General features: G+C 45.0%; 1 protein-coding gene across 17 annotated transcripts in view; it reads right to left on the bottom strand.

Annotated features, from left to right (window-relative positions):
* LOC147370100 (uncharacterized) overlaps positions 1 to 22336 on the bottom strand; it is a 148844-nt gene that overhangs the window by 105086 nt on the left and 21422 nt on the right. The window lies entirely within an intron of this gene.

Genomic DNA, 22336 nt, shown 5'->3' with positions numbered 1-22336 from the left:
ACATCTGTTGGATCATCGAAAAAGCAACAGAGTTCCAGAAAATCATCTACTTCTGCTTTACTGACTATGCCAAAGCCTTTGGCTGTGTGGATCACAACAAATTGTGGAAAATTCTTAATGAGATGGGAATACCAGACCACCTGACCTGCCTCCTGAGAAATCTGCATGCAGGTCAGAAAGCAACAGTTAGAACTGGACATGGAACAACAGACTGGCTCCAAATTGGGAAAAGAGTACACCAAGGCTGTATGTTGTCACCCTGCCTATTTAACGTCTATGCAGAGTACATCATGCGAAACTCTGGGCTGGGAGAAGCACAAGCTGGAATCAAGATTGCCGAGAGAAATATCAATAACTTCAGATACGTAGATGACAGCATCCTTATGGCAGAAAGTGAAGAACTAAACACCCTCTTGATGAAAGTGAAAGAGGAGAGTGAAAAAGTTGGCTTAAAACTCAACATTCAAGGAAACGAAGATCATGGCATCCGGTCCCATCATTTCATGGCAAATGGGGAAACAATGGAAACATGTGGAAAACAATGTGGAAACAATGGAAAATGTGAGAGAATTTTTATTTTCTTTGGCTCCAAAATCACTGCAGATAGTGACCACAGCCACAAAATTAAAAGATGCTTGCTCCTTGGAAGAAAAGCTATGACAAACTTAGACAGCATATTAAAAAGCAGACACATCACTTTGCCAACAAAGGTCCATCTAGTCAAGGCTATGGTTTTCCAGTGGTCTTGTATGAATGTGAGAATTGGACCATAAAGAAGGCTGAGCACCAAAAAATTGACAATTTTGAACTGTTGTGCTGGAGAAATTTCTTGAGAGTCCCTTGGACTGCAAGGAGATCCAACCAGTCCATTCTAAAGGAGATCAGTCCTGAATATTCATTGCAAGGACTGATGCTGAAGGGAAAGCTCCAATACTTTGGCCACCTGATGTAAAGAGCTTAGTAATTAGAAAAGACCTTGATGCTGGGAAAGACTGAGGGCAGGAGAAGAAGGGGACGACAGAGGATGAGATGGTTGGATGGCATCACCGACTCCATGGACATGAGTTTGAGCAAGCTCCGGGAGTTGGGGATGGACAGGGAGGCCTAGCGTGCTGCAGTCCATGGGGTCGCAGAGTCAGACACGACTGAGCAACTGAACAACAACAAAGAGGACTCTCCTCTGGTTATTCTTTTAAACCATTTCTAATGAGTGCTTGTGCCCGAGGATAGGATTTGTTTGTTAAATCTGAACTCCTCAAGACAGGGGCTTCATTCCTCTTTCCTGTCTTTCTTGGTTGGTGTTGGGGTTAAATACATCATCTGATATCTAATCTGGACCATGGAAGCATTCTTCTGTCTCTAACATGACTCTGCACGTGGGGTTTGGTTTTTCTGAAGAAACAGTCTTATTTTTAAAGACAAAGAAAAAAAACATATAATTTGTGATCAGATCAGATCAGTTGCTCAGTCATGTCCGACTCTTTGCGACCCCATGAATCACAGCACACCAGGCCTCCCTGTCCATCACCAACTCCTGGAGTTCACTCAGACTCACATCCATCGAGTCAGTGATGCCATCCAGCCATCTCATCCTCTGTCGTCCCCTTCTCCTCCTGCCCACAATCCCTCCCAGCATCAGTGTCTTTTCCGATGAGTCAACTCCTCGCATGAGGTGGCCAAACTACTGGAGTTTCAGCTTCAGCATCATTCCCTCCAAAGAAATCCCAGGGCTGATCTTCAGAATGGACTGGTTGGATCTCCTTGCAGTCAAAGGGACTCTCAAGGGTCTTCTTCAACACCACAGTTCAAAAGCATCAATTCTTCAGCACTCAGCCTTCTTCACAGTCCAACTCTCACATCCATACATGACCACTGGAAAAACCATAGCCTTGACTAGACGAACCTTTGTTGGCAAAGTAATGTCTCTGCTTTTGAATATGCTATCTAGGTTGGTCATAACTTTCCTTCCAAGGAGTAAGCGTCTTTTAATTTCATGGCTGCAGTCACCATCTGTAGTGATTTTGGAGCCCAGAAAAATAAAGTCTGACACTGTTTCCACTGTTTCCCCATCTATTTGCCATGAAGTGGTGGGACTGGATGCCATGATCTTCGTTTTCTGAACGTTGAGCTTTAAGCCAACTTTTTCACTCTCCGCTTTCACTTTCATCAAGAGGCTTTTGAGTTCCTCTTCACTTTCTGCCGTAAGGGTGGTGTCATCTGCATATCTGAGGTTCTTGATATTTCTCCCGGCAATCTTGATTCCAGCTTGTGTTTCTTCCAGTCCAGCGTTTCTCATGATATACTCTGCATATAAGTTAAATAAACAGGGTGACAATATACAGCCTTGACAAACTCCTAGGAAAAAAAAAAGAGAGTTTTTGGGCCAACCAAAATTGTATGTGAATCTCTCCTCTGCCACACACTAACTTGGTGACCTTGAATACAGCTTAACCATTCTGAGCTTGTAAAAATAACTGGCACTGAACTGTTTTCAATGTTGACAAGGCAGCTACTATTCACCCCCATGTTATAGATGAGGAAACTGAGGTTTAGAAACGTTTCCACTTGCCAGTGGACACTGCATGGTGGACTCCAAATCTTATACTTAACCACCAGCTGACATTACATGACAATGCCTATCTCATATGAATTGTAAAAATTAAGAAGATATTGCAGGTACTGTGCCTGGTGTTCTAAATATGACGGTAGTAATTATGATTTATTCTGAAGAACAAAGTCTATGTTTTTCTCTTTTCTTTTTTATATGTCCAACTCTAGGCTGCAGGATTCAAATGTTGATCATTTTGAAAAACAGAGATGCCTGCGACGAAACCGGGTGCTACTCCGGCATGGTGTCTTTGCTGTTGTTTTGTTTTAATGTTCACGTCAAGAAGGAACAGTCAGATTAACTCTTCTATAGGCAGTGTCTATCGGGTAAGTGTGGGTTAAGCAACAGGGTCACTAGCTAACCACCAGTGGATAGGATAGCCCGCCGGTTGGGTTCTGACCTTCTCGACTCAGAAAGACCACAGAAGCCAGAAAGCAGGGTGGACGAGGCCTGTTTTGGTGGCTCGAGAGATTTATCCTCAGCGTCCCTGAGTGGCCCTCACACTGCCCCCATCTTATCTCTTCATCTGCTGGGTTTGTTACTCCAGCCCCTGTTCCTTTGAGCCCAGAGAATCCTGGGCTTGCCTTGGAAACAGACATCTTGCCACAGCTAACCAAACGAGCAAAGCAAAGATATGGTACGTGATCATGTAACCAGGCAGTTGGTCTCTCTGATGACATGAGCAAATTTAATGACAAAATCCACTTGTTCCTTATAGACTAAATCGTACCTTCTTCTTTCCTATCTTGCTCAGCACTTTCCCCTCAGCCATACTCTTGGTATAAGTGAGAATTAAAAAAATCTTCTTTCCAACACTCAACATCAAATACTTCCTCTCTGTGCTCAGATCTTTGGGACAAAGTTTCCCTCTGTTACCTGATTTCACACCCAAAAGTTGTCCATATTTTCCTTCCCTGAGACATGAAATGTAATTATCCGTCTGTCACAGCACCTGCAGCACGTCAGCTCACCGTTACTGTCACGGCGGCAGCATTACGTTTCAGCGGCGACCACGGTGATGACAGAGCAAGAATGTCCCTCATTCTTCCTGCCCTTTTCAAAAACAACTTGTCATGTAGAGGTTATGTTTTTATTAAAAGAATTCATCTCTTTTTTGACTTTCTATGTCAAATGAATCATTGTAATTGGACAATGACGTTTTCTGTCCAATCCACTATGGACTCAGACAAGCTAGTTAAATAAAAATTAACTGAAGAAACAGAAATTACTTTTATTATATACCACTACTCCAGGAGATAGTGAAGGACAGGGAAGCCTGGTGTGCTGCAGTCAACGGGGTCGCAAACAGTCGGACAATGACGTAGCAACTGGACAACAGTATGGCAGCTGCTCCTTCTACATGAGTTCTACTGGAAGCCTGAAACGTTAATGCAGACGTTTTGGCTGTGCCTGACCTTATTCATATTGAAAAGCAGAGACATTACTTTGCCAACAAAGGTCCATCTAGTCAAGGCTATGGTTTTTCCTGTGGTCATGTATGGATGTGAGAGTTGGACTGTGAAGAAGGATGAGTGCCGAAGAATTGATGCTTTTGAACTGTGGTGTTGGAGAAGACTCTTGAGAGTCCCTTGGACTGCAAGGAGATCCAACCAGTCCATTCTGAAGGAGATCAGCCCTGGGATTTCTTTGGAAGGAATGATGCTAAAGCTGAAACTCCAGTACTTTGGCCACCTCATGCAAAGAGTTGACTCATTGGAAAAGACTCTGATGCTGGGAGGGATTGTGGGCAGGAGGAGAAGGGGACGACAGAGGATGAGATGGCTGGATGGCATCACCGACTCGATGGACACGAGTTTGAGTGAACTCTGGGAGTTGGTGATGGACAGGGAGGCCTGGCGTGCTGTGATTCAGAGGGTCGCAAAGAGTCGGACATGACTGAGCGACTGAACTGAACTGAACTGACCTTATTCATAACTGTGCTTACATGAATGTATCTGTGTTTGCATCAGACAATGAATGCATCCAGTGTCTGAAGCAGAACCATAGACCAAAATACTATAGTTGGTCTAGGGGATGAGAGACAGATTCTCCATTTATGAAACTGGGTGATAATAGCTCCATAGATTTAACATCAAGATTAGAGTTCATAGATATAATATACCACAAGGCATTCAGTACTTAGGGAATGTTAGCTCTTGACATATGGCGTATGTCTATGTTAAAACTACCTACACACACTCTTACTAAATCATCTAAAGGACATCCTCAGAGATTTAAATGTGGAATTACTGACTCAACCAAACCTCAGAAAATTATTCAAGGTCATTTAAGAGATGCTTCAGGGTCACCACTTCTGCAAACAGCCATTCTCTTAGAAGGTAGTGGAAAATTCAGCGAGGCTTCGATGATTTGGGGCTGATGACTTGGAGAAGCAAAGAACAGCAGCAGAGACACTCGCCCACTTTGCGCTGCCTGTGTTCAGGCAGAACTAACGGAGCTGTTAATTTTGAGTGACCCTACACAGTTCTCTGCGTTTGGGTGGTGCTTGTGCAGGCATCAAACCGACCCTCTGGGAACAAATGGGAAGGCAAATCAGCAACAGGCAATGCTTCTGTCAGTTTCTATCAGTTTCAGCGACTGTTGCCTTTCCATCACTGGTCTCCAAGAGAACATGTGACTCGGTGGGCAGATGACTAATTTGAGAGTCAGAGCAGTTAACTTCACTTTTAAGGATTTCCTTCAAATTTGCTCCAAGAAGAGCGTCGCGGGTAACAGGGTGAGTTTTTAAATCAAAGACACTTAAACTGGATTCCCAGGTGGACATCTCACGGATTGAGTAAATCCAGAAAAGTTGCACAGCTTTCTGAACGCCAATTTCCTCATCAGAAATATTTCCTACCACAAAGGCTTGTTTTTACAAGTTCATGTTCACGTGTGCAAAGCACCCGTGTAGGCCTGGCAAATGGGAGCCAGTTGATAACAGCTTATTTTCTGTAAAATACTATTAGCACTTCCATCTACTCTCTGGCACTGTTCTAGGTAACTGGTGAATCCAGTAAACATCTGATCCAACAGAACAAAGGCGTGAAAAGGACGGCAAACTTATGAATCGAAGATGGTGTTCACACAGCTGTAAAAAGCTCATGATTTTTGCGTGCTCTAAAGTCACCTATATCTACTTATATTACACAGAACATTCAGCAAATGCTTTATTTAGATTTTACTAATAAGAGGACATTTTACATATCTGCTTTGCTTACATGATAGTCAAATATAGCTAATACTTTCAAAAAAGGTAACTTGCAATTAAAGATCAATTTTCATGTCTTTAATACAGCGACAGTACTGGTTATCTAATAGGGTTGTTTTGAAACTTAAGAGAATGCCCCAAAAGGGCAAAATAAAACTTATAGAATACTGTAAGTTGTGAGTTTTTTTTTTTTGTTTTTTTTTTTTTACTATTAAGTCAACAATGGTCATTCTTTGCAAAGCAAATTACCCAATTAGTAATTTGCTAATTGTTCTTCCAAATGATTACATTGACTATTTATGCATGACATTTTAAGTAGTTAAAACAAGCCACAACAATAAACATCCCTAAAATGATAAAATGCAGCAAAACACTCTCCCATATTTCAGAGGACATCCTAGCTTCTAAAAAGTCAAAATAAATTATACAATGAACAAAAATAGCTAGATTTGTAAAAAGTGGACCAATGGCTGGTGGTGAATCAAATTCTTTTGTTTTGCAGTATTTATATGTGCAATGCATTGCGCAATCACTTCTTACACAAAGCCCCAGATGCCTGATGAACTGTGGAAACAAGCTTCCCTCTGCTCTGCTGAAGTTAGAAACTCTTGCACAACCATTTGTTGTGTCCTTGACTTCACCTTCACTTTTCACTTTCATGCATTGGAGAAGGAAATGGCACCCCACTCCCGTGTTCTTGCCTGGAGAATCCCAGGGACGCGGGAGCCTGGTGGGCTGCTGTCTATTGGGTCACACAGAGTTGGACACGACTGAAGCGACTTAGCAGCAACAGTTTGGTCCTAAAGTTTGTCAGCTTTTGGCTTGTGGGTATAATCTGATGTCTAAAATTTGCCAGTTTAATCAAATACATCCCCATATTTACTCAAATTAACAGGAGTGACTTTTAATTATACAAGGCTTATTCCCTGGACCTATTTGAAAATGCGATGAAAGCTGTGGGTTTTCTCTGCATATTACACGCACACACACAAGATTGTGAAGGCTGCTTTAGGAATCATCCAGTCACACAGCAGAGATAAGCGCCCTCGATGCAGACGAAACCAGTGTGTCCTTGAGAGTTCAGGGAGGGCAAGTGGTGAGCCACGTCCGTGTGTACCATATTCGTCTCTGTATACCTGTGACTGGCACGGGGTCTTGATAACAGGTTCTCAGCAAATGTTGAATCGAAGAAAGAAGGCGTGAAAAATGAAGCACAAAGAACAGGCAGAGAACAGTAGAGGAGCCTTGATGTTGTATTTTATGAAAGCGTAACCAAACTCTCCCTTCCAAATGTCCACTCCCTTGGAGACAGGCATTCTGTTCGGCTCTACCAGCATGGCCGCCTTCCTCTGGGGACCCGGAAGAGTTGACGGTTTCACACAGTGGCTGATTCACAGCCAAGAAGGAAAGCGTGTCTGGGACATGTGGGTCTCACGAGATCGCAGGTTTTCCTCGCTGAGCTCAGCAACGTGTGACTCTCGCCTCCTTCACAGGTAACACTCTAGCTTGCTGGCCGCTGACATCACCGCCGTTTACTGCAAACCACAGAGGATAAACCCTCCCCAAGTGCCAGGGCTGCCTGACAGCTTCTGCAGGTGTGTGAGGAAGCCACTCACCGACTCAGCGTCCCCTTTGGTGCAGGGACATTTCCTGAGAGGAAATTCTAACCGCGTCAGTTGTTACACATACCTAATTGTTTGTTATTAGGTATCAAGATTTCGGGGAGAAATATCAATAACCTCAGATATGCAGATGACACCATCCTTATGGCAGAAAGTGAAAAGGAACTCAAAAGCCTCTTGATGAAGGTGAAAGTGGAGAGTGAAAAAGTTGGCTTAAAGCTCAACATTCAGAAAATGAAGATCATGGCATCTGGTCCCAGAACTTCATGGCAAATAGATGGGGAAACAGTGGAAACAGTGTCAGACTTTATTTTTGGGGGCTCCAAAATCACTGCGGATGGTGACTGCAACCATGAAGTTAAAAGACGCTTACTCCTTGGAAGGAAGGTTATGACCAACCTAGATAGCATATTGAAAAGCAGAGATATTACTTTGCCAACAAAGGTCCATCTAGTCAAGGCTATGGTTTTCCCAGTGGTCATGTATGGATATGAGAGTTGGACTGTGAAGAAAGCTGAGTGCAGAAGAATTGATGCTTTTGAAGTGTGGTGTTAGAGAAGACTCTTGAGAGGCCCTTGGACTGCAAGGAGATCCAAACAGTCTATCCTAAAGGAAATCAGTCCTGAGTGTTCATTGGAAGGACTGATCGTAAAGCTGAAACTCCAATACTTTGGCCACCTGATGCGAAGAGCTGACTCATTTGAAAAGACCTTGATGCTGGGAAAGATTGAAGGAGGAAGGAGAAGGGGATGACAGAGGATGAGATGGTTGGATGGCATCACCGACTCAATGGACATGAGTTTGAGTAAACTCCAGAAGTTGGTGATGGACAGGGAGGCCTGGCATACTGCAAAGAGTCAGACATGACTGAGCAACCGATCTGAACTGAACTGAATTGTTTGTTGACCACACCCAGCCCTAGAATCTATCAGCTCTTTCAGTTGGTCCTCCAAGGGCACCCCGAACCCCTAGAGAAGACATGGACAGGCTCTTGTTCACAAATTTCTACTGTGCAGAGCTGTGAACTTGAGGAGAAAGTACAAAATGAAGAAGCCTCCGGAAAGTAGAAGAGAAAGTAAAATTTCCCAACGATCCATCATGGAAGCTTCCCTTCACCACCCTGCATCTTTCTCCTTTCCAACACAGAAGTGCTCCTATTTCTAAGTCTCCCAATAGTTTTGGCTGCCAGAAACTACCATGACACACAAAGCAAACAGCAGTGGTGGAAATAAGGCGGCCATTGGGCTGATTATTTGAAATGAAATGGCACCCCACTCCAGTACTCTTGCCTGGAAAATTCCATGGACGGAGGAGCTGGTAGGCTACAGTCCATGGGGTCGCAGAGTCGGACACGACTGAGCGCCTTCACTTCACTATCAATTCTATGCAAGAGCAGCAGCATTCCTTTCATACCCTCAAAATTCCATGAGAAGGGCTTCCAAAAGCCTAACCAATATAACCGCAAGTTGACAACTTTTGTGATGAAATATTAAAAGCAGAAACAACTTCTCCCTCGTTGATTTTTCATATTCCTTTTTTTTTCCCTTTTGAAAATACCCAGAGTCATTAAGTTTTCTCCGGGTATTAATGCCTACCCATCTAATAGTATTTAAAATGGAATAGGACTAAAAATGTGTGTCTTTCCCTGTCTCTACAGAATCTCTACCACCAAACTGGCACAAGGCAAAGAAAATAAGCAAGACAAAGGACTGTGCCACTTCTTAGCAACTGTCACTGTCCCTTTCATTTAAGATGCAATGTAACAGCTGAAAGTGAAAACTGAGAAGAATGAGAACTTCACTTATTCAGGACTCTGTAGCAACAATACATTAGGTAGCTGCCTTGAGGAGACACAGCGAGCCTTTTTACTGTGAGAGGCGGTGCCAAGACTGCTGGGGAAGAAACTGCAAAAGCTGTGTGCTCCTCCAGCCTTAGACTGTCCTGATTTTAGTGTGATGGTATTCCCTTCCCTCCAAGTGTTCACACACACACACCCGCGTGGACTCCGCACACGATGCCACTAAGAGGGTCTGCGTCTGGTAGCCCAGTTCACAGGTCTAGAGGGTTAGTCTGATTCCCCTTCATTTAAAAACAGAAGGGAGCTCTGACTACAAGGTCAATATGAAGTGGTCTGAGCTGTGTCAGCGATCACACTGCTATTCTAACGATGACAGTTCCGAGGCGCCTCGGACTCGGGCGTCACCACCAGGCCACAGGGACAGGCCGCAGGTGACCTTGGCTTGGGTCAGCGTCCAGAACAGGCATCTTCAAGGTGCGCCCTTGGGTTTGTCTGCCCTTATTCCCTAGGGTCCTTCACATGAACCCTGGCTGCATAACCCTGACCTGCTGTCGAGACAAAGGGGATTCCATCAGTAAATCTCATCATACATGAATACCTGAGGATGTCCCAGCAGACCAGCTGAAGAGCAAGTTCTGAATTCCAAAGACATGCTTCCTGATTCTATAATTACAGAGATGATGGTGAAGTCACAAAAGGCTTCTGGGGAGCAGAGAGAAATTTAAGTAAAAGAGTATGCTCCTGGTTATAAAACAAGGCTGACTGCAGCTGTGTGATCTCAATTCTGAAGATTAAAAAAAATACACTTTATAAAAGCACAGTTTCCCAGCTTCATATTTGGCATGTCCAGAGAAACAAATTTATAGTATACCAATCAAAGATATTCAGAGAAAGCAGACTATTCAAACACGGCTTCTCTAACCTCACCCAGCTGGCGATGACCACTTTATTAGACAAGCCCATTACACTGCATGGATACTAAGTGACACGCACTGTACTAGACACCAAGATATAGAAAGAAAGACCAAAATCCAGACCGCAACAGACCTATAAAAAAAAGGATAGTGGTTTAGTGTTTAGTGGTTGCATAGAATTAGGGGGAGCAACAGGGACTCCCCTGGTGGCTCAGACGGTAAAGCATCTACCTATAACGTGAGATACCCAGGTTCAATCCCTGGGTCAGGAAGATCTCCTGGAGAAGGCAATGGCACCCCACTCCAGTACTCTTGCCTGGAGAATCCCATGGACGGAGGAGCCTGGTGGGCTGCAGTCCATGGGTCGCAAAGAGCGTGACATGACTGAGCGACTTCCCTTTCAGGGAGTGAAAATAGTGACTATTAAGCAAAGTGGTGTAAGGTTTCCCTGGAGCAGAATCAAAGTGCTCTAAAATTAAGGTTGACAGCGCACACCTCTATATATAAACTAAAACCCACTGAATTGTGCACCCTAAACATGTGACCATTATAGTGTATAAATTATGTCTCAAAAAGGCTGTTTCTAGTCACTAAAAAATCCAGACATCAAAAGTTCAGTATATAATTTGAAAGACAAACAAATAAATACAAACTTGCAATCTAAAATGCACCAAATTTGTCAACGCTTCTATGAAATCATCTCTATTGACTGAATAAATATATTATACTCTATACTTAAGATATATTGAGCTAAACGATTTATGGAAAAGATTTGCTAATGAGGAAAAATGAGTACAGCAAGCTTCTGATATATTACAAGCCAAAGAATAGAGGATATTCTGAGAAAAGTGCAAGATTCCAATCGCATTGCCAGTACTTCTTCAACATTTTGGCCATGTCTTTTAATATTTCTGGCTTTTTTCAGCACTTACACTGTCATAAAATATTCCTAAAGGGTTGAAAAATGAAAATGAAATGAAAGTCGCTCAGTCATGTCCAACTCTTTGAGACCCCATGGACTGTCCATGGAATTCTCCAGGCCAGACTACTGGAGTGGGTAGCCGTTCCCTTCTCCAGGGGACCTTCCCACCCAGGGATCAAACCCAGGTCTCCCGAATTGCAGGAGGATTCCTTACCTGCTGAGCCACAAGGGAAGCGAGTACTAAAATAATATATTAATATTGTGTTCTGAAAAAACGTTTCACGTCTTGGGACTTCCCTGGCAGTGCCGTGGTTAAGCCTCCTTGCAGTCACTGCAGAGGAACTAAACCAGGACAGGAGCCAAGACTCCACGTGCTGTGTGGCATGGCCAAAATATATATATATACACTTCAAAGTTCACATCTGAAAATTCTACCTTATGAAATTTAATCCTTTAATGGTTCAAATGGTTAGTTATCACCGTAATGTCAATCTACAGACGAATGGGTTCAGTGCACGCTGAGGCTGTGGTTTATTCCGTCTGTTTCCGTGTTGTGGTGCTAAGCAATGGTACTGGCCAGGGACTCAGGAAACAAGCAGCACATTCACAGTGGGATGTGCCGAGGAAGGGCCAAAGGCTGTTCACGAAGCTGCTGGTCAGTGTGGAAGAACCACAACGGATAGTGCAGTAACGAGGAGAAAGAGGGCTTACCAGCCCACAAGAACAGAGGTTATTAAAGGAGGCCTCTCCCAGTCAAGGGACACAGCAGCCTGAGCCAACCCTGCAGGGACTCCCACTGGCCGAACCTGACTGGAATGCATCGCATCTGAGGCAGAGGCGGGCATGGAGAATGATGAGGAAGATCTGGGATGCAATCGGAAGGTATGCAGCACAGCCACCCAGGCCTTAAACTCCAGGACCACCTCTTCCTTTACCCAGACATACAGTGTGTCAGCTCTGGGCAAGTGGGGTGGCTTTAAAAACGGTGGAGACCTAGGAGATGCTGAGGAGATCAAGAAAAGATGGAAAAAATACATGGGAAGAACTGGATAAAAAAGATCTTAATGAACCAAATCACTATGATGGTGTGGTCAGTCACCCAGAGCCAGACATTCTGGAGTGCCAAGTCAAGGGGGCCTCAAGAAGCACTGCTGTTAATAAAGCTAGTGGATGTGATGAAATTCCAGCAGAACTATTCAAACCCCTAAAGGAGGAGGCCATCAAGGTTTTGCATTCATATGTCAGCAAATCTGAACACTCAGCATTGGCCACAGGACTAGAAAAAGTCAATCCTCATCCCAATTCCTAAGAAGGGCAGTACCAAAGTCTGTGCTAACCATTGGACAGTTGCACTCACCTGCCATGCTAGGAGGGTCATGCCTAAAATCTTGCATGTTAGTCTTCAGCATTATGCGAACCAAGAACTTCAGATGTCTAAGCTGGGTTTAGAAAAGGAAGAGGAACTAGAGATCAAACTGCCAACATTTGCTGGATTATAGAGAAAGCAAGGGAACTTCAGAAAAACATCTCTCTCTGTTTCATCAGCTGTGTTAAAGCCTTTGACTGTGTGGGCCACGACAAACTGTAGAAAGCTCTTCAAGAGATGGGAGTACTAGACCATCCTAGCTGTCTCCCAAGAAACCTGTATGCGGGTCAAGAAGCAGCAGCTAGAACCCTGTATGGACAAACTGATTGGTTCAAAATAGAGAAAGGAGTACAACAGGGCTGTCTGCTGTCACCCTGTCTGTTTAATCTACATGCTAAGCACATCATGAGAAACGTCGGGCTGGATGAGTTACAAGCTGGCATAAAGATAGGCAGGAAACCCATCAACGACCTCAGATACGCAGGTGATAACACTCTAATGGCAGAAAGCAAAGAGGAACTAAAGAGCCTCTCTATGAGGGTGAAGGAGGAGAGTGAAAGAGCTGGCTTAAGACTAAATATAAAAATCTAAGATCATGGCACCCAGCCCCATTACTGCATGGCAAATAGAAGGGGAAAAGGGGGAAATAGTGACGGACTTCCTCTTCTTGGGCTCCAAATGCACTGCAGACGGTAACTGCAGCCATGAAATCAGAAGGCGATTGCTTCCTGGCAAGAAAGCAATGACAAACCTAGCCAGTATGTTGAAAAGCAGAGACATTACTCGGCCAACAAAGGTCTATGTAGTCAAGGCTACAGTCTTCCCAGTGGTCAACTATGGCTGTGAAAGCTGGACCATAAAGAAGGCAGAGCACCAAAGAATTGACGCCTTTGAACTGTGGTGCAGGAGAAGACTCCTGAGAGTCCCTTGGACAGCAAGCAGAGCCAACCCGTCCATCCTAAGGGAGATCCGCCCTGAATACTCACTGGAAGGACGGATGCTGAAGCTCCAGTATTTTGGTCATCTAATGCAAATAGACGACTCATTGGAAATGTCCCTGAGGCTGGGAAAGATTGAGAGCAGAAGGAGAAGAGGGCATCAGAGGATGAAATGGCTGGACAGCATCACCAACGCAATAGATTTGGACTTGGGCAAACTCCGGAGATGGTGAGGGACAGGGAGGCCTGGCATGGTACAGTCCTTGGGGTCACAAAGAGCTGGAGACGACTGGGCAACTGAACAACAGCAGCAGCTACCTTATCCTTTATCCAGATATAAAGTGTCAGCTACGGAAAAGCAGGACGGTCCTGCAGAGGTTAAGAATAGAGCTCCCGTAGGATCCAGCAATTTTGCTTCTGGTTTTACAGCTGAAGGAATTGAAATCAGTTATCTCAAAGGGATATCTGCACACCCATGTTCATTGAAGCATTAGTCACAACATCCAAGATATGAAAATAACATAAATGTCCTTTTACGGATGAATGGATAAGGAAATTCCATAATAAAGGAATATTAAGACTATAAAAAAAAGTCTACCTCAACATGGATAAAGCCGGAGAGCACTACGCTAAGTAAAATAAGCTACACAGAGAGAGAGAAATACCATATGGCAGTGCATCTATGTGGACTCTTAAAAAAACAAAAACAAAAATGAGGTCAAAGGGTATGAATTTCCCATTATAGGAAGAATAAGTTCTGGGGTCCTGATATGCAAATGGTGACTATACTTAATAATATTTATATACTTGAAAATTGCTAAGAGTAGGTATTAAACATTCTCACCACACATAATAAAGGAATTAATTATGTGAAGTGATAGATGTGTTAATTACCTGGATTTCAGTAATCAATCAATGTATATGCATATTGGATCACCACATTGAGAATTCAAATATACATATAAGTACTTGTCAATTATTCCTTAGTGACGTTTAAATTTTTAAAAAGTTTTCTTAAAAGAGGAACGTGTCCCCAGTATAGAGGTCACACAATGGCTCACTAGTTAACACATTAGAACAGTCAATTTAACCAGCTCTCACATCACCATTTGTGTCCACCATGAGAAAGAAGAGAAAACTTTTGAATAAAAATTATAGAACGAAACATAACCGCTGCAGCTAGTCATCCTAACCGTCTACCACCCTGGCCCGTGCTCCTCACACCTCCACCAAGACCTCAGCCACACAAATACTTCACCCAGCAGTGTGGTCCAGACTTTCCGCCAAATGTAAGACTGCAGTGGACTAATCTTAATCGCATTTCTGTAGTTTTCCACAGACCAGAACTACTGAGAACAGCCCATTCAGTACACAAGTAAGAAATCCTCTATTAAATCCTCTGGTCTCCTGCTACTCTGCTCCCACTGAGCAGCATAAATTATATTCCTTCCTGGTAACTGGGGTAATCACCCCGTACAAAACAGTGACCCGCTTCTCTGCCACAAGGAGCCCAAAATGACCAGAGTACCGAGCAGAATAATGACTGCTCTCTGATACAGTAATTCCTCCTTTTATCCCTAAGTCTTCCCAAACCACCAAAGCCAAAACTGTAGATATGAGAAGCAATTGCTTCCCAAGTGGGCTGTGAAGGGGAATAGTGAGAGAGGTCACTCACATTCTTGTAGCAGAAGGCACGGACTCTGGCTAGCAGAGAAATGAACATATATGAGAGACTCGCTCAGAGAAACGTTTGTTCAGGACATCCCACATCCTGCCACGCAATACCTCGGTCTCCCAAGGTGTCTTCTAAGCAGGAAACAGAACCCAGCTGTCAGAAGTCTGCCCCAGCAGGCTGCTGAGCCGCACTTCCCAGCGACGAAACACACGCCGAGGCCGCGGATGGTGCCCGCGCTTCCACACTTCCGCGGCTGTGACACGCGCCCTGGCCGGAGGGGGCGCCATGCCGGGTACCCCGGGACTGAAGAGGATGCTCCGCAGACACACGCGCGGAGGGTAGCATTTCTGGAGTGGGGACCGCAGCCCTGTGGGGACTGAGCTCCGCCTCCCTCTCTGGAGACTGTCGGCACAGCCAGCACAGCGCCAGCTCGCTCACTGGTCCCCCGTTGAAACGGGAGCCCTGTCGGGAGCTGGTCTGCGTTTTTGGAAGTTCGCACAGTTAGGAGTGGCAGTGGCCACCGGAGTGAAAGCCCACGAGTGTGAAACCACGAACCACGTAGAGCTTCTGTCCCAGCTACTCCGGATGCTTTGCAGTTGGACTCACTGGACTAGAAGCAAGTGGGTTGGGGGAAATTGCATCCACAGAACGGACATCTTCATTTCCGCGTTGAGTGTCCTCTGACGGCTAGACGTGGAACAATGAGGGTCTCACATGCTGTCCCCACCCTCAGGGACCCACGCACACGCCTCACTTTCAGTCACACTTACAACCGGCTTTTCAACTGTGTTACTTCCAAGTCCCCACCAGTCGGCCCGCCCTTTAGCTACTGCCTCTGAGTCACTGTGGGTCTGATTTTCCACACTACATATCCGACCAGATGGTCTACGAGGAGCTCTGCTCACATGGAGGACTCCTGTTAACCAGCGTTTTCATCCTGAGTAGACAGCAGTGCAGCAGGCAGTCTGTTCTTGCTGGTACCAACACACCACACAGAAAACCTACGAACCGGGCCGGTGCCTTTCTCTCCTGCATCCACGAGTCAGGAAGCCCATACAGAAGTTCTATTTCCAATTACTGAGTGCACCATTGGAAATGAGACTTCCATACAGGCGCACTCTAGGGGCTTCCCAGCTGGCGCTAGTGGTAAAGAACCCACCTGTCAAGGCAGGAATCAGAAGAAACATGGGTTCAATCCCCGGGTCAGGAAGACCCCTGGAGGAGGAAATGGCAACCCACTCCAGTATTCTTGCCAGGAGAACTCCATGGACAGAGGATCTTGGCAGGCTACAGCCCATGGAGTCACAAAGAGTCGGACATGACTGAAGTGACTTAACAAATTTTACAACTGGGGGAAAAAAGACCCTGATACTGGGAAAGATTGAAGGCGGGAGGAGAAGGGGATGACAGAGGATGAGATGGTTGGATGGCATCACCAACTCAATGGACATGTGCTGAGTAAATTCCAAGAGATGGTGGAGGAGGGGGAAGCCTGGCGTGTGGCAGTCCATGGAGTGGCAAAGAGTCGGACGCGACTGAACGACTGAACGACATGGGTTTGTGTTCTTACTGGACACACCGTGAGACAGACACTCTCTAGGACTCCGTATGATCTGAGCTCTATAAGGTCTCACAAAGACTAGTAAACAACAGTATTATTTTAACTTTCTGGGGATCATTTTAAGTTCAGAGCTGGTACTCAATAAACCCCAGAAAAGCTGAGTTTCATTCTCTCCCATGCACGGTCACCTGGTAAATGACTTCTGGAAGAGCAGGAGAATGCGTGTGGGTTTGTTGCAGTCACTCCTCAGAGAGACCTTCCCTCCCCTTAACTCAAAGGAACCTGGGGCTGTGCCCTGTAAGGAAACGGATAGATCCCACTTACAGTAATCCAATATTGTTTTCAACCCAGCCAAACTAAAATTTGTGTTTGCCTATGTATTTCAAGAAGGATTTTATTAGGCTGCCACCTATTGCATTTCTAAGGAGCCACTGCCAGCAATTCCTGCAGGTCAGACATCTTCCAACAACCATTTTAAACATGATTTTAATTGTAGAAATTGCATCACCACCTGTTCTCTACAACTCCATGTGATATTACTCCTGTTGACACAAAAAGAATTTCACTGAAGTTTCCCTATGTTATTATATATGGGCTACAGAGACTTAGCAACTCACAGGCCTTCAAGGATGGTGTGTGCTCCTTACCAATGATTTCTTAATGCCTCAGTGAAGAGGGTGCCTGCCACGTCATTGCAGAGTGTGTGAGTGGGAGAGGCTGAGCAGGTTACACAAGAAATCCATTCCAACAGCCCCATTTCCTTCAGCTTCAGACTCCCACGTCTTCCGAATGGTGGAAAGAGGAGAGCTAGCATTTTAACATTTCTCAGTGTAAGCCAGCCTTGGGGACAGCTTCAGATCAGCCAGTTCATTAAACTAGACATGTCTGCACCTAGTGTTTTAACCAAAACATTAGATTCTGAATTCCAAATGAGTACACTCACTTCCATGAATTCAGTCTTCTCTGATTATATTTCATCAGAGTTGCTCAAACACCTCAAGAATCCACTCCTTGCTTGCTCTCCAAGTTTACTTCCCGGGCTACCAATGCCAATGACAAGGTCATTTGTCCCTTTTCTGGAAGTATACTTCTTTTTTATGTAACTTTTAGATTTCGATTTAACTTTTAAAAAATGGATGAAGTCTACATGAATGGCGTAAAGAATTCTAATGTAACTTTCAACCATAATCAACAAGTGTTAACCTTTTATGTTATTTATGATTTTGTTTTTGTCTGTGAACACATCCTTGTGCATTTTTCTTCTGAATCATTTGCCCTTTGAGCAGAAACTGCACAAGTCATGCATGTTACCTCAAAGTACTTCAATATGCGATTTTCAAGGACCAAGGACATTCTCTTACATAAGCGCCATATAATAAATAAAGTCGGGAAATCTAATTTGGATACAATATTGTTATGTAATTCACTATCTGTATTTGAGATTGCCACTTATCCCAGTAATGTCCTCTACAGGTGTTTTTTCCTCAGATAATGAAATATATTTATTTTTTCATAGCAAACTTTTCTTTATGTTCACAGTAAGAGCACTTATAAACTACTCTTCTAAAATCGCAAGTGCCTGGTAAGCACTGACAAGTGCAGATGCAGTGTTACACAGCAGAGCTCTAGCAACCACTGGGTTTGCAAAGCTGAAGTTTCACTGTCTTTCGGTCCTTGGCCCTCACAGTTCTGCAGCGTCTCCGTGAGTTTGACCGTTTTAGGTGAGTCACACACGGGGACCACACAACGTCTGTCCTTCAGTGACCAGTGTGCTTCGCTAAGTATAGTGTCTTCCATGTCCATGCATGTTCTATAGATCTTTTACCTCCTTGTTCAGTTTTATTCATGAGTATTTTATTCTTTTTGGTGTGACTGTAAATGAGGCCGCTTTCTTCATCTCTCTGTGGACAGCTCACTGTTAGAGAAGTTCGGGGAAGCACAGAAGTAGAAATTCCCCAGCCTCGTTCCTGCCTGATCCCTTTCAACTTCTCAGGGTCTTGCCCGTCTCTACCAGTCCCCTTGCTGCAGTATTCACAGGGTCGTGTGTGATCAGCCTGGCAGCTGCCCAGCCCCGACAGGCAGAGATGCAGCAGCCAAGGCTGACTTCCCCTGAGAACGGACCAAGACATGGGACCTCACTCTCCTCCTGCCTCGGGTCGCCAGCGGCGACTCCCCTCTGCTGAAACACAGGCAGGAGGCAGGGAAGCCTGCCACTATCATTGACTCAGGCCAGCTCACAGACAGGGCAGAGGGGAGAGAGTCGGACACAGTCTGAAACGGGAAACCACAGACGCCCACACAGCCCCAAAGCCCAACTCACCCAACTGACCAAAGGGGAGGATTCTGAAGAATAACCTCAGGGAGGTTAGAGAACTAGGCTCAGAAATGAAAGGGGGTCATGGCCAGAGACAGACTCTAGTGACAATCTAGTGAGACGAACCCCGTCACCCAAATTCTAGAGAGGGCCCAGTGGAGAAGAAGTGGCCACCGCTCCAGGGTCCTTCCTGGGAAATCCCCGGAGAGGGGAGCCTGGCGGGTTAAGTCCACAGAGTCACAAGAGTCAGACACGACCCAGCAGCCAAACAACAACAGAAGTTTAGCTTGTGCCGAATTTAGTTAAGAGGACAGACAGGACCTCTGATTCAGTTCAGTTCAGTCGCTGTCGTGTCCGACTCTTTGCGACCCCATGGACCGCAGCACACCAGGCCTCCCTGTCCATCACCAACTCCCAGAGTTTACTCAAATTCATGTCCATTGAGCCAGTGATGCCATCCAACCATCTCATCCTCTGTCCTCCCCTTCTCCTCCCACCCCCCGTCCCTCCCAGCATCAGGGTCTTTTCAATTGAGTCAGTTCTTCACACCAGGTGGCCAAAGTATTGGAGTTTCAGCTTCAACAGGAGTCCTTCCAATGCACACTCAGAAGTGATCTCCTTTAGGATGGACTGGTTGGATCTCCTTGCAGTCCAAGGGACTCTCAGGAGTCTTCTCCAACACCACAGTTCAAAAGCATCACTTCTTCGGTGCTCAGCTTTCTTTATAGTCCAACTCTCACATCCATACATGACTACTAGAAAAAACAGGCTTGACTAGATGGACCTTTGTTGGCAAAGTAATGTCTCTGCTTTTTAATATGCTATCTAGGTTGGTCATAGCTTTTCTTCCAAGGAGCAAGCATCTTTAATTTCATGGCTGCAGTCACCACGTGCCAAATTTAGTTAAGAGGACATACAAGACCTCTAATGGAGTGCTGTCAGCTCCTACTCAACAGGTTAGAAATGGTATCCCAATGGAAAGCGGAAAAAGTATGCTGGGCCACCTGCAAACAGTTTGTGCTACTTTAGACGTGGAGGGGTCCCCTGCAGGGGCAGAGCCTGGCTGCCCACCAGGGAAGGCCTGCTGTGGGCAGGGCAGCCGCTGTGGCTGCCCCAGCGTGTGGAAATGTGAGCGTCACTTGAACGCCTGGTCCAGCCAGGGCTACCTGACCACCCTCCCCACGCCGGACACCTGGGGCCCTCCAGCAAACTCATGCATATTTCTCGCTTGCCCCTCGGATCGTGTCCGTTGAAGAAGGCGTCACGTCATTCCCACTCAACCACACTGCTTGGGAGGCAGAGTCCACAGCAGTTCGTTTTTATATCCCCCATACCCAGCTTAATGCCTTAAGCACGCAGCTCAATAAATACCAACTGAACAGATGAATAAATGAATGAAAAAAGCCACCTCTTGAACCATCCAGAAAACACTAAGCTCGATTTAGTTGGAAAGGCAAGTACATTTATGACGACCTCCCATCCTTCACTCATGATATATATGCTATTCTTTTAAAGTGAGAACTTGCTTAGAAATAACTCAGTCCAGAAAATAAGGAAAAGAAGGCTTCAGTGTTCCGTAGCAGCGGGGACTCTGACTGGCATGGCCACTTCGTTTCTAGGCGTCTCTGGGAACTAAGTGAAAATCTTCACACACACTTCCTCCTCTCTTCGCATCTCTCTGTGATTTCTCAAAGGAGCAGAAACTCTTTGATACTTTTCTTCTGTTAGGAAAATCACTGTGAGTCTCATATGAGTCTCAAATCAGCATTTATATTTTTTAAAAATAGATTTGGCTGATTTGAAAACATGTTAGAATTAGCTAAGTTAAGAATTAGTTAAGATTCAACTCATGACCGACAGCATCTTCTGGTTGAATTTTAAGTGACCAGAGTTTAAAAATAGTCTTTCAATGGGGCAAAATCAGCTTTATTCCCATGCTAACTCACTTAACCACTGCAAGATCTCAAACAAAATGTTTAAAAATAAAAAGGAAAAGAGAATGCATGGGTGACATACAAAGCAATCTCACGGAGTTTAAAACCCTGCCCTGGCTGCTTCTTACACACACACACTAGCTGTGGCCTTCGGTGCCTTGGCATTTTGTACATCTTGCCGTGTGTGACATGGTATGCACACATATTAGCTGTGCCACTGGTATCTTAAAGGAGGGCTTACCTAACCAAAATGCTAAAAATCTAACACATATACGAGCACAAGCCTTGAACAAGCTTAAAAGGAGAACACAAGGCAATGGACCGTTTGAATCACTAATAACAGTAAAAATAAAACAGTAAGGCAGTATTTTGGCTGGTAGGCAGAGAACTTTTTAAATAATAAGAAGAAATAATTGCTAACACTGGAAAAGATTCAATAAAGTAGGAACTCTCCTCACTTCTGGAAGTAGTGCAGATTACAGTTTGACATTAGGCATCAAGTGCCTTAAAATATTAATATCCTCTGACTGATCTAATCTCGCTTTGAAGATCCAGCCTAAGAAATGATTCCAAATGCCTGTGGTACAGTTCACAAGCAGCTATTCATTTTGCCGAGACACTCCTCAATTAAAATTATATAAAAGGCCAAGATGGTTGACATCGCCCTTCCATGCTGTTCGCCTCCTTGCTGACGCCCCCCGCCTTCTCAAGTTCTCCGTGCCTCCTGTTCCTTGTTCCTTGGCTGTTCCCCTGTCTCCTAAGCTTTAGACAAGGAGAGGCATCAGGCTGGGATGAGAAGAGACTCAGCCAGCTTCTCTGAAATTACACTCGACCCTCTAATTCCACGACAGCTACTCTGTCTATTTAACTCAAAGTCTTGCTCATTTGGGGCCTTGCCAGGCCCACACTTGCCATAGAGAAAGAAAATAAATCATTGATGGGAAACAGGGGTTCTTAAAGCTTTTTCTGAGAAATAAGGGATAAAGTAGACTGGGCGGGGGGCAGGGGGAAGCAATCAGGTACACACACACATGCCCTGAACGTAATTTCACCTGGAGCATTAGAACCATGCCCACTGGCTTCTAATGCCTTGTCCACTCACGCAGACCATCATTTCCAAGGTCACTTTCACAACTGGGCATACGTGGGCTGCCTTTGGCATTCTTTGCCCCTACACAGGTTTGAGAAGATTGAAAAAGTACGATGTTTTCTGAGGCTGGCCTTTGGGTTTGAACAAAAAAGCAGAAGGGCAGTGCTTTGTAGAAGTCAAGAAAAAGAAAAACTTTATTCCTAGAGCCAGAAGCTTAGCGTTCACCATGGGGAGGCACTGGTACAAACAGCGGTGGTGATGATACCGTCTGGCACGTGTCTACACAGACCCACACCTGGTCTTTGCAGGGTGCAGGTCAGTGCTAGCAGCTGAGTGCTAGAGAGAGCCCCCCAGCTCACAGGGCACCCCCTCCATTCTCCCAC

Source organism: Bos grunniens, chromosome 7, assembly GCF_055505025.1.
Source record: "Bos grunniens cultivar Pamir isolate PY7600 chromosome 7, Bosgru_T2T1.0, whole genome shotgun sequence".
NCBI lineage: Eukaryota > Metazoa > Chordata > Mammalia > Artiodactyla > Bovidae > Bos > Bos grunniens.
Note: the sequence above shows the minus strand (reverse complement) of the source record. Positions and strands in the feature narration are given on the sequence as shown.